Source organism: Schistocerca cancellata, chromosome 7, assembly GCF_023864275.1.
Source record: "Schistocerca cancellata isolate TAMUIC-IGC-003103 chromosome 7, iqSchCanc2.1, whole genome shotgun sequence".
NCBI lineage: Eukaryota > Metazoa > Arthropoda > Insecta > Orthoptera > Acrididae > Schistocerca > Schistocerca cancellata.
In genome coordinates this window covers 170,492,678-170,505,305 of record NC_064632.1, presented here as the reverse complement: position 1 = coordinate 170,505,305, position 12,628 = coordinate 170,492,678, and the positions used below count along the sequence as shown (strand labels likewise).

The 12,628-nt window shown below is 43.7% G+C and overlaps 1 protein-coding gene across 2 annotated transcripts in view; it reads right to left on the bottom strand.

Moving 5' to 3' along the window:
- LOC126091982 (putative transcription factor SOX-15) overlaps positions 1-12,628 on the bottom strand; it is a 392,355-nt gene that overhangs the window by 303,398 nt on the left and 76,329 nt on the right. The gene's annotated exons all lie outside the window — the stretch shown is intronic.

Genomic DNA, 12,628 nt, shown 5'->3' with positions numbered 1-12,628 from the left:
CGCAAGTGCGGAGCGGCCCAGCGCCCGACTGCGGCTGCTACCCTCCCAGCCTTCAGAGGCTGCCCCGTGTTTGCCGGCGGCTCAGCGCGCTTTGCCCGGATTTCTTGTATTCCCAGAGGCCGACGTGCGTCGCAGGGGCTTCCCAGGCTGGTACTGCTGCCGCCGTGCTCCGTGCATAGCTCGGAAATCAAAGTCATACGTTTATTTATCGACCTGGCTCTTCTTATCGAGGGCGTAAGTCATTCCCATGTAGTACAGGGTGGTTCAAAAAGAGTGCCACTTTTGATACATCAAATAAGAAGTTTATTTTTGCAAAAAAAAAAAAAAAAAAAAAACATGTCCATCTAATCTTCCCACTTCTTGTATGAAAAATTAGAGACCTCCTCTAGTGGGCTGGCATGCAAGAACTCTGTCCATGAAATTTACTATGGCTGCACGACAAATTTCCACATCCATTTCACTGACAACTCGTCGAATTTCCTCTTTCAAGTTATGGATATTTCGGGGGTTTAGTGGCATACACCACTGGCTTAAGATGACGCCAAAGAAAAAGAGTCACATGGAGTCACGTGACCTTGGTGGCGATCCGGGAACAGCTCATGGAGCAACTGAATTGGTTCGTGAGGAGTATGGTAGGTGGCACCATCCTGCCGAAACCATACTCTTCAGTGTCCAAGAACTGGCTCTAAGCGCTATGGGACTTAACATCTGAGGGCATCAGTCTCCTAGACTTAGAACTACTTAAACCTAACTAACCTAAGGCATCCATGCCCGAGGCACGATTCGAACCTGCGACCGTAGCAAGAGCGCGGTTCCGGACTGAAGCGCCTTGAACCGCTCGGCCACAAGGCCGGCTCTTCAGTGTCTATTCCAGCGAAATGAGGCCACAAAACCCCCTTATCATAGTACAGTATCGGTATCCATTGACTGTCACAGTTTGTCCTGCCTCATTTTCAAAAAAATAAGGGCCGATGACGCTGCCCGACCAAATATCACACCACACTGTCACTCGATACGTATGCGTTCCCCTTTCTTGGATCATGCAAGATTTTTCTGACCGCCAAATATGGCAGTTCTGCCTATTCACAAAACCATTTAAGTGGACGTGTGCTTCATCACTGGAGATGATTTTGTTTCCTAAACTATCGTCTTCCTGTCGTCCTCTCGGAACTCAGTTAACAAACTGTCGTCTCTTCTGGTGATCCTCCACAAGTAGCTGCTGCGTCAGCTGAATTTTATAGCGGTGGTAACGGAGATCATACTGCACAATTCTCCGTGCTGAAGAAAACCTGAGGTCGAATTGTTGGGAACGGTGACGAACTGATTTCACTGGGCTAACAGCCGCACTGACACGAATGTTCTGCTCACTTTGGCTAGAACGACAACGCCAAGGACTTTTAAGATTAACTGTTCACCCCGTCTCAAAGAACTTTTTCATAACTTTGAGAATTGTTGAGTCATTCGGTGCTTCATTACGCCCTAGAATCGCGCACAGTCGCCTGCCACCTGTTGCATAATTTTCTCCATTCTGATAAAACGTTTTCACGAGTACCGCACATTGCGAACAAGTGGACTGCTCCATGGTTAGACACCAAATGCGAGAAATTGAAACTAAGTAACGCACCGCACTTTTTATCTTCAACAGTTCTTCATCGAACATAATGAGAATTACAAACACGAAAAAATGGTGTTTTATCTATACATCCTATTTTTCCACGTAATCTCCGTCCTGTTCTATGGTCTTCCTCCAGCCCGAAATAATGGCGTGTAAGCCTTGTCGTTACCAATCCTTGTGCAGGTGGGGGAGCCAGTGCTTCACTGTGTGAATCACTTCCTCATCGTCGTCAAAATGTCTTCCACGAATGGCATCCTTTAATGGCTCAAAAAATTGGAAGTCCGAGAAGGCTAGGTCAGGGCTGTAGGGGGATGGGGTGACACTGTCCAACCCAGTTTTGCGATGTGTTCAGCAGTCCTCAGACTTCCTTTGCTGATTGACAGATGCAGCGCCAACTGCCTAGTAGTAAAGCGTGTGTGTCCACGCGAGTCACAACATCAGCTCGCTGCAACATGTCAGGTGTGATAGCCGTGAATGCCCTCCCCGTCCGCTGCAAACCTTAGAGCTCCGCCGAACCGCCTTCTGACGAAATGAAATGATCGTGTGGCATTGTTGGCCGGGAGGCCTCATCCGGCGAAGTTCGGCCGCCGAGTGCAAGTCTTATTTCAGTCGACGCCACATTGGGCGACTTGAAATGATGATGAGGGCAAAACAACACCCAGTCCACGAACGGAGAAAATCACCAACCCAGCCGGGAATCGAAACCGTTACCACTTCGCTAAGCAGGCGGGTCGCCTTCTGATGACCTCACCCTTCGTGCACGGTGACTAACTGTACTTCTGTCGACAGCAGATGCTCCATCGGCTTTGCACAAGCGTTTGTGAATATTCCCCCCAGTTTCTTTCTATGCAGTGAGAAAGTCAGTGACGTACATCTACAGACTCCATTTTGAAACTGTCCTGGAGCCACGCTATTTGTCGGAAGTGACGGAAACTTGGTGCGCTCACTCAGAAGACTTTAAATAATACGTACGGTACGTAACATTTCGCATTCGTAGTATTGTTTTCGGCTGAGAAAAAAAACGGCGGTCCATAACTTTCTGGGCAACACTCTTATTTAGGGAAATTGCGGAAAACCTAAATCTGGATGGCAGCACGGAGATCTGAACCGTCTTCGTCACTAATGCGGGTCCAGTGTACTAACTGCTGCTCCACCCCACTCTATACGATGTAGTAACGTCCCAACAATAGCACTATGCAAAAGTTGTTATCGCCATCCTATCAGTTTCCTTCAAGCCCAAGAAATCACTCGACTCACAAATAGCAAACAAAGACACTTGCATACATCCATCACCGCAGAGTACCTGAGAAGCTTTCCCTATTTACTTTATATTCTATTCTTTGTCTGTCTCCATTGCGGCTGCCAATTTAGCTATTTGTATATGTCGTACGGTATGTTAAGCTAATCTGTCCTTTCTTCTGGTAAGGTTCTTCCATAGAGTTTATTCCTGATGTGACCTATTCAATACTTCCAGAATGGATTGTCTCTCTGCAACGGAGTGTGCACCGATTTGAAACTTCCTGGCTGTATAAAAATGTATGCCAGATCGAGACTAGAAACTTAGGACCTTTGCCTTTTTCGGGCAAATGCTCTACCGACAGAACTATCCAAGCACTACTCACGACCCGCCCTCATGGCTTTAATTCCTCAAGTAAATCATCTCTTGGGCATTTCAGTTCTTAGAGCACTTGCTTGAGATTGGCGAAGGTCTGTCAGCCAGCTTTGATCTGCTACGAAGTTTTTACTGCTTCTTGGTTTATATGTCCACTTGATTTTTAACATTACTCGAGGGCTCCACATTTCAAATGCTTCTAGTATCTTTTTTCTGTCGATTCCGCTTTTGCTCCCTTATGATGTCTTGCTCTTGGCGTACCCCAGCAGGAACTTCTTGTTTCCGTATTAATATCTGATACCAGCAGCGCTCTCTTACTGAAGAAGGCTTTCGTCACGAGCAAACCACAGAGTAGAGCACCTAGTCCATCACTTGCTTCCGTGCTGGGGGGGAACGTCCTGAGGAGCTGCTGACACGTGTGTCTGTGTCGGGGAGCGGCGCCTTGTATTTTATGATCTCCTCGGCTCGCCGGTAGCATATCTCGGCCTTTTTCCTGTAGCAGATAAGGAAGCTTGCTGTTGCTACGACCCCTCGGAGAGCGTAATTACAGGCCGCGTGCGAAAAGAGACGAGACGAGAGGAGAAAGCAAGCAGCGCTGGGGCCGTCTTCCTGCGCACACAAGAAAGAACCGGCCCCCGCCTCGGCAGCTCGTTCGCCCGCCGGGCCCCACGTCCTCACAGGAGCGGCCGCAGGACCCAAAAGCAAAAAGAGCGCACAAACACATCTTCGCGGTCGGTCGTTCATCTCGTTTACCTACTCGTAAAACGTAGATGAGACATGACGCTTTATGTTTATATACGCGAACTCCCTCGATAAATACTTTCTCACATAAGAAAACGTCCAAAGGAACTAACGTTCGGTGTTTTTGAATCCGTTTTCTGCTTCTGACTAGCAGTTTCTGATAAATACAACGACATAATCACTCTTGCCTCGTGCGTACAGTGTTTGCTGTATACGAGTCACCTAAGTTTCAAATGGTTCAAATGGCTCTAAGCACTATGGGACTTAACATCTGAGGTCATCAGTCCCCTAGACTTAGAACTACTTAAACCTAACTAACCTAAGGACAGCACACACATCCATGCCCGAGGCAGGATTCGAACCTGGGACCGTAGCAGCAGCGCGGTTCCGGACTGAAGCGCCTAGAACCGCTCGGCCACAACGGCCGGCTCCTAAGTTTCACTGGGGTAGAAAACACTCACGCTTATGAAAGGTTCTGCATAATGAAGCAGTTGCCAAACGAGCAAAATATTTCAACCAGCTATAACTAATATGAGTACAGACATTTCATCTGCGTAAGATTGTTATTTTACAGAACGCACTTTAGCAGCAATGCATAAGGTAGCTCCCAGATTAACCTACGTACAAATGACAAAATCTGTAATAATGATTACAAGCGCAAGAAGAAGCATACGGAGCAGTACCCTAAGACGAACATTATACTAAGCGGAAGCACAATGAAGTCATAGGATATCATCTAATATCGTGTCGGACCTTCTTTGGTCCAGTGTAGTGCAGCAAGACGACGCGGCATGGAGTCCACAATTCGCTGGAAGTCCCTTGCAGAAATAATGAGCCATGTTTCCCCTATAGCCGTCCATAACTGCGAAAGTGTTGCTGGTGAAGTATTTTGTGCACGAAATTATTTTTCGATTGTGTCCTATAAATACTCGATGGGTGGCCAAATCTTTCGCTGTAACTGTCCAGAATGTGCTTCAAACCAATAGCGAACAATTATGTCTCGGTGACGTGGCGCATTGTCATGCGTAAAAATTCCATCGCTCTTTGCTGTTTAGGCCGTCGGCCACTGCGTTGTCCTTGGTGAGAGGTAACGCCTGAAATTTGGTATTCTCGGCACACTCTCGACACTATGAAACTCGGAATACTGAATTTCCTAACGATTTCGAAAATGTAATGTCCTACGCGTCTATCTCCAACTACCATTCCGCGTTCCGAGTTTGTTAATTCTCGTCTTTCGACCATAATCTAGTCGGAAAACTTTTCACATTAATCACCTGAGCACAAATGATAGTTCCTCCAATGCACTGCCCTTGTATACCTTATGCACGCTATACCACCGCCATCTGTATACGTGCGTATCACTATCCCAGACTTTTGTCACCTTAGTGTGCGTCTGTCAGCCGCGACCAGTGTGACATAGTGGGCGTTGAGGCTCGTTGCAAAGTTATGTTGGTAATGAGGCTACAAAATTAGATCAGACTATGCCAGCATCATCACTGCAAGTAGCAAACTAGCTCACAACCGTGGGAACATTCAAGATCTGAGTTACAAGCCAAATGGAAAAGAATTATTTCGTTTTGAATGAAAGCTCGCAGTGACAGATGTTAACTCTTCGAGTGGCCGAGAAAACGTTTTGCCGTTTGTGCGCTTGAAAAAGACCAACGCTGAGTGCAAGTGAACGTAAAAGAAGGAAAACAGAAAAGAGTACCTTAGTGTGTAGCTCCTAGGAGTGAAAACTAGGGCATCGGCTAAATTATAAAGTGCCACCTACGAAAGGACCTATCCCATATTCTGAGAAGGGGACCATACGTGACCATAAGTGTAACTGATGGTACAGGAAGAGTATAACTGATGGTATGGGATGTAGGAGGACAATCCGCGGTTCCTTTAGCCAATGCGTCACGGCCTCCCAGCAGTGAGTGTGTGTGTGTGTGTGTGTTGTGTGTGTGTGTGAGAGAGAGAGAGAGAGAGAGAGAGAGAGAGAGAGAGAGAGAGGGAGACAGATGGGGTCTCAGGTGTGGTATGAAGGGGGGGGGGGGAAGCAGTGAGGCAGAGAATGATCAGCCACATAGAGAGGGCGACTGCTGATGACTCGCCTTTCCGCCTTTTCGAGAAGGCCTGGCGTGAATTATGCATCAGCTCCAGGGGCGGACAGAAGTCGACAGCGACACTGGCATCGACACCGCGCCGTGGCTCCCGTACCGCCTCCTCCCTGCCCCTCCCCCCTCCTGAGATCCATATGCATGGCCACCTAGTGGGGATTCCTTACTCAGCACCACAAGGCAGTTCTCTCGTTTTGAAGGACTATAACTACCCATTAAGCCAGGTCGCTGTGCTCCAACGCGCAGTAACCTCCTTCATAACGGCGGTGTGCGAGTCATCTGCTAACATTCGTTTGAGTTATTCCTACATTTACCCACGCCGTTTTGACGCTAGTTTACTAACAACGCGCCACCAACTGCTGTTATTTCGTACACCCTTAAACCGATGAGTAGCTCGGTTGAAACATACGAATGGGTACTCAATTATCATCCAGCTAGTTTCATGGCGTTAGAGCTACATCTCCAGGGACACATATTTATTTCATAACTCAGCTCTAGCGATAACCAGTAAACGACGCAATATTCTCCATCCAATTTTAATAAAATGTTCAATCGTTCAAGAGGTGGGGGTAGTCACGTTGTAATACGGAAAATGGAAATGAGCGTACGGCATTGTGGGCCGGGAGTCCCCCATTCGGGAAAATAATACGGCAGAATGAAGGGAACATCATTCTGATAACAGAAGCCTTTTAACATTCGTTTTCCCAGTTCTGTAATTTGTAATCCTGGACTGAGTAATACGGAATGATACTTTGTAGGTGAAGCTGCTTCTAGATTCATCAGTATCCTACAAAAGTGCCAAAACCACAATCCTCTGTGTCAACTCACACGACAAAAGTTAGATAATAAATAAACATTTATCTTAGAGATGAAGCGATCATGATAAAATTGTACAGCTGTGGATGCCCATAATACAAAATTTCCTGTGGAAAGCATAGAATTGTAAATCGTTAAAATGTATATAATGCAAATAATAATATCTAAAGGGATCAGATAATATTAGCAGGGCTACCAGTTACTGCAACACAAATCATGCCAAAATGTCTACAACAAAAATTCTATCTCAACCAATGTAAAACGCAAGTCACTAAAATTCAGTGATAAAACTAGAAAGTCTATATGAAAATGAATACATCACTTTCAACAAAGGCTGCTGAGGGAAAACCTGGAAGTAAAAGGGGTAAAAATGTCTGAGCACCTAAGAATCAAAGGTGAGAATACAAATACGACAAAATGGAGAATCATGTCAGATAGCTGAGAAATTCACAGCATCCTTTATGAAGAGCAGACAGCTCCTACGGGAGCGTGGAAAGAAAGCTACATGAGAAATGGAAGGTAAATAAAAAAAATCACCTCATTATTTATGAAGAGTAGACAGTTTCTATGCAAACAAATATAAAATCTCACTGGTGAGAACAGCTACGAGAAATCTGGATTACACTGCTGGCAAGGAGACACTAATTAAATGGCTGAAAAAGGTAGAGGAAGAACATCACACTAGGGAGGCAGTAATCGACAGGAAAGAATATACGAATATTATCAGCGACACGAATGATTCAAAGGCTGACCGTGCTCGAAAAAGATACGAATTGCCTTGTCGCAGGGCCACAAAGAAACCCATTCAGAAATAATGAAGAAGTACTGCGCTGAAGGCGGAAAGACAAATAAGAAATATGTCCCACTAATGTGTCCTTTCTTTTGGCAAAAATATTCCTTAAGCTTCTTTCCTCATTCATTATTCCTAGTACGTTTTGATTTAATTTCATTATCTGATCTTCTCGTACATAACATCACTCTGTATCGCCACTTGAAAAAGAAAAAAAAATACTTTTCTCTGGTTTTCCTACGGCTTATATTTCTTTAATTCTCCACGTTAATAAGATGTTCAGTGCGGTGTTTTAATAAGATACGTATAATGCGAGGAGCGTGTAAAAATGCTCTCCGATTTAAATACGTATTTAAAATCTTCTCGACACTCTTTTCCCTTTTCTGTGTCTTTTGGGTCACAATTAGCCTATCACATTTCGATTCGTCCAACTTTTCCTGAAATGTCTCATTTTCATCAATGAGCAGCACGATATGCGAACCGTGCATAGCTAAGCGTCGTCCTTATTATCTAAGGAAAGCATCTTTGCAGCCTAGACAGCGGAATGTTTTAAGCAGCTTTTGCCCAGATGCGTGTTAAACGGAGCACGGGTCTCTACGAAGTACCTCCGTCTACTGGCTCCACTAAGGTGTCAAGTAATGTCATAAAAAGTCACGGGGCCTACACAGCTAATTACAGTACTTAAAGACATTTCATTCAACCTTCGTTTTCTCCTCCTACGAGATCACGCATAATCGTATGACACCAAATCACGCGGTGCGTGTCGTTAGGAGGCCTATCGACTTGTCACGGCTATTGCCTGATTACAATGTAACGCGCATCGCTGGCGGAGAATTTTACGCCGGAAGAGGACGCGGCCCGCAGACCGTGACGTCACGCAGTCTCCGCCGACTGCAGGCCTACTTTGGGGCGCCGGCGCTGTCACAGTAATGGAACGGCGGTCGCTCGTACGCCGAAAACTGAGCCGCTTCCCCCGCCGTGCCGCACTTCTTTGTCTCCTCGGCTTGCGGACCGGTGCGCTCGTAGCAAGGAGAGCGTTTAGTGCATAATCTGCATACTCATTATTCGCATACGTCACGGACGTTTCTCGCATGAATATTTACGACGAGAGACAACGCTCCCCTGTTATTAATCGTGCAATAAATTCAGAAAATACCTCGACTTTATCGGCAGTACCATCAGAGGTTATCATGTGACCACCTCCCCTGCTTCTCCTCCACCCGCCCCCTCCCCCACTTCCAAACGAAGCAAAAAAAGGCGGAAAAGAAAAACTATGCCCAGTAAGGAACACACTACTTAAGACGCGAATATTACCATACTTTATTTTGGACGTAGCGGTAGATAAGACTTTCGGCCCTCGTAAAGGCTAAAACGTGCAGAAAGTAGGGAGCGCGCATCATCCAACAAAGGCTGTAGGAACTGAAAGCAAACAGCGAAGGAAGTCTGTACACCATACAGAACAATATTACTATAATACGAAAGCAGTAATTTACAGTGTAAGTCTGCAGTGAACGCACTGTAATTTTTATATTCCGCGACTTACTTTTCTTTTTCGTGGGACACGTGGGATACATGCCGTAAAAAGTAGGCTAATTTCGTACCGACAAACGTCCGAAAGTAGCCGGTGTTTGTAGTAGTAGTAGTAGTAGTAGTAGTAGTAGTGGTAGCGTTTTTCATCCGTAGATCTCTTTTTACAAGGATATGGGACATATCAAGGTACTTACAGGTTTAGACCAATTTAAAATAAGCTAATTCGTATACGCATACATTTACAGACTTCTAGTTAGAGACAATCATTAGATTTACTCCTGGTATACAATACCTTTTTTACAAATAACTTATTAAATATTGTAATGCCACACTGTTCACTCATATCTCACTATCAGTCACTGCACACACTGTACACACATTGTTTCATAACACTTCACTCACTAAACACACAAACACAGACACACTGGTGACTTCTGGGCCATTTTCTGTACCACAACTTCCCATTTGCTCTCCCGAAAAACTGAGTCAGTATCCCTCTATAATGAGTGAGATATTGAGCTCAGAAAGAGGAAGAGGTGTTAGTACTGTGCAATGCATAGCTTAGGGGTAAGTTTTTCTAGAAAAGGAAAAAAGAAGGAAAAAACAAAGTGTGAGAAGATGTTATGTGAAATGTTGGATGTTTTATAATCATTATTATTATTTATTTGTATAACATTTTTTTTTACCAAACCCCTACTCTGTTTCATGTAAGTACTCCTTCAATGTATAAAATGTATTGCATAACAGGTACTTTTTAGCTGCCTTTTCAAATAAGTGTATTTTTGCAATTTTTTATCTCTTTTGGTAATTTATTGTGCCGTTTTATTTCTTGGTATAAAATACTGTTTTGAGTTTTATGTTTATTTTTTCTTGGCAGATGTAAGTTGAGTCAAGCTCTTGTTCCATGGTCATGGACAAAACTGTTTGTGTAGTAATTACCAATGTTAATTTTGATGTGTACAACTAACTGGTAAATGTATTCACACGGAGCAATTAAAATCCCAAGTGTTTTGAACAGATCTTTACAATGAGCTCGACTACCATTTTTGGTTATGATTCTTAGGGTTCTTTTCTGGAGTTTGAAAATTGTGTTCATATTTTGTGCATTTGTTCCCTAAAAAAGAATGCCATAGCTAAGAATTGACTGTACATATTAATAAGGGCATAACATGCTCATGACATTCTGTTTGCAAGTAACCTTGTGTGTTCACACCATTTCAACTGAGAATCAATACTGATTCCCAGAAATTTTGCATTTTTTACGGAGTTCCTTCGTAATTTTGTGAGTTAAATGCGAATGACGTACAGAGGAGCATCTATTATGAAGCGCCATAATATTAGTGACAATAACTGTTGTGTTTGTACTACGTTTTATTGCAGCATTATGTTGAGATTTGTCTAGTTTCCTAAACTGGGCGTTAATACACCGAGTTCGGCTATAATATAAGAGTAAAATTAATCTTTAAAGATGAAAACTCCTACTTGCGCTCTTCAGCTTCTGGACTCTTTTACAGATTGAACGTGAAAGTAAACACACAAGACAAAAGTAATAAGAAAATGCTAGAGTGTGAAATTACTACATTCTTGGAAGAAATCATGGCAACGCAGCAGAAGACACACGTGTTTCCTTTGACCACAGGTGATAAATAAGTTAGTTAATACTTAAGAGGTAATATAACTAGTGACTCAGCAGGGTTCTGATATTAATTAATTATAACATTAATATCTCAAGGCAATTATACTTTTAAATTACGGCGGAGCTCCATAACTCATTTTCCTGATGTTTCAGTGGCAGCAACAAGCTACGTCTTAAGTCCTCTGCGACGCGTTAATTGTTCGCTGCTCGTGACTCGATGTCGTAGCTGGAAATTCTTGGCTTTTATCCCTCGAGCACCCGCTCGGACTTTACGAGACAGCGGACAATAAACTGCAACCTGATGCAGGAGTTTTTCGTGTGAAACCACACGCGCAAACAATAAGTGAGTGCTCAAGGAATATGGAGTCAAGTTACTGTCTTACGCGACATCATACAACATGTGAACAGTAGCACCGAAGTATCACGGTACCACATCTTTCCTCTACGTTACAAAACCATTGTCACACAAACTTTATGTAGTTAGGTTATTGTAAATGTTTGTCGCAACAGCGTTCAATATGTTGATGTTTTGATACAAAAGGAAAGTTTTCGATGGACCCGGGGAACTGTTGTATGAAAAGTTATATATTTCCACAGAGTTTAACAACAGATTTAAAGCTTCAGTCAGAATCTGAAACAGCTTTTGCTGCATCAGGTATTTTGTGTGTGTGTGTGTGTGTGTGTGTGTGTGTGTGTGTGTGTGTGTGTGTGCGTGAGAGAGAGAGAGAGAGAGAGAGAGAGAGAAAGAACCTACCCACAAAATTAAATTCCTGATCAAACCAATGGAATCGCACTATTCAGAGCTACTGTTACTCGCCTTTCTAAATCAAAACTGAACTGCATTTCAGGTGCACGTAGTAGACTTAAGAGCTGTTCCGGTCATTAATGTCAGCTTTCACAATTATAAGATTGAGGTGAAAGTCAGATACGATGACTGTTCATCTTATGTAGGCGGAGGGAACTACTTGTCACTGATATAAGTAGGGACCTACGCAAAGTGTTTGCAACGACGCTGTTACAATTTGGATAGAAAAATATGTACTAAGCAAGACTACAGGTCCAGAAAACAATGAACATATAGATTGTTTAAGAGCCTTTACGAAAAGGTTGCTTTTCAGTATCACGGCGACTTTTACCGTTAACGTTAGAGCGGAGATAATTGATTACAGCGATGTTATCCAGCTAGGCTTTTCTCAGGAAAGATCAGGGCGCCTGCCAACTGGATGTGAATGCCTACGTTCGTTATATTTGCGATGTTAGATTGTTTGATTACATTTCATTATCATACGCACAGCTATCCTGCACGCGTGCAGACAAGCGCAGAGATTTCCATGTCCTTATGGCTTCTTATCACCGTACACTGTTCCACATCCTCGACATCAACGCTCTTGTCTCAATAATATGGCAGAAATACCCGTTCCCATCAGAGAAAAATTCCGTCTGCCCCAATCCATCGCTCAGTCACTTTCCGAAAGTCCTTCTCAGTAGCAAGAAACTGACTCTTGAATAACTTTGCGTGTTATACTAGAGAATTGAATAACATCTCTAGCTTCAGAAGGCAGTTAATGTCATATTTACTTGAGCAACAATAATGATTACCACTGTCACTGTATGTACTCGTTACCCCTGTACATTCTTCTTTCCAACCAGATCTTCCACGTTTCCCGGGATTCTTAGCCGGTGCAGTCTCCTTAAATTTTCTTTCCCCAGAATTCGATATATCAGAAAACATATTTTGTACACCTATAAATTCTTTTTGTATCTGCCAGGATCATTATTGTTATCA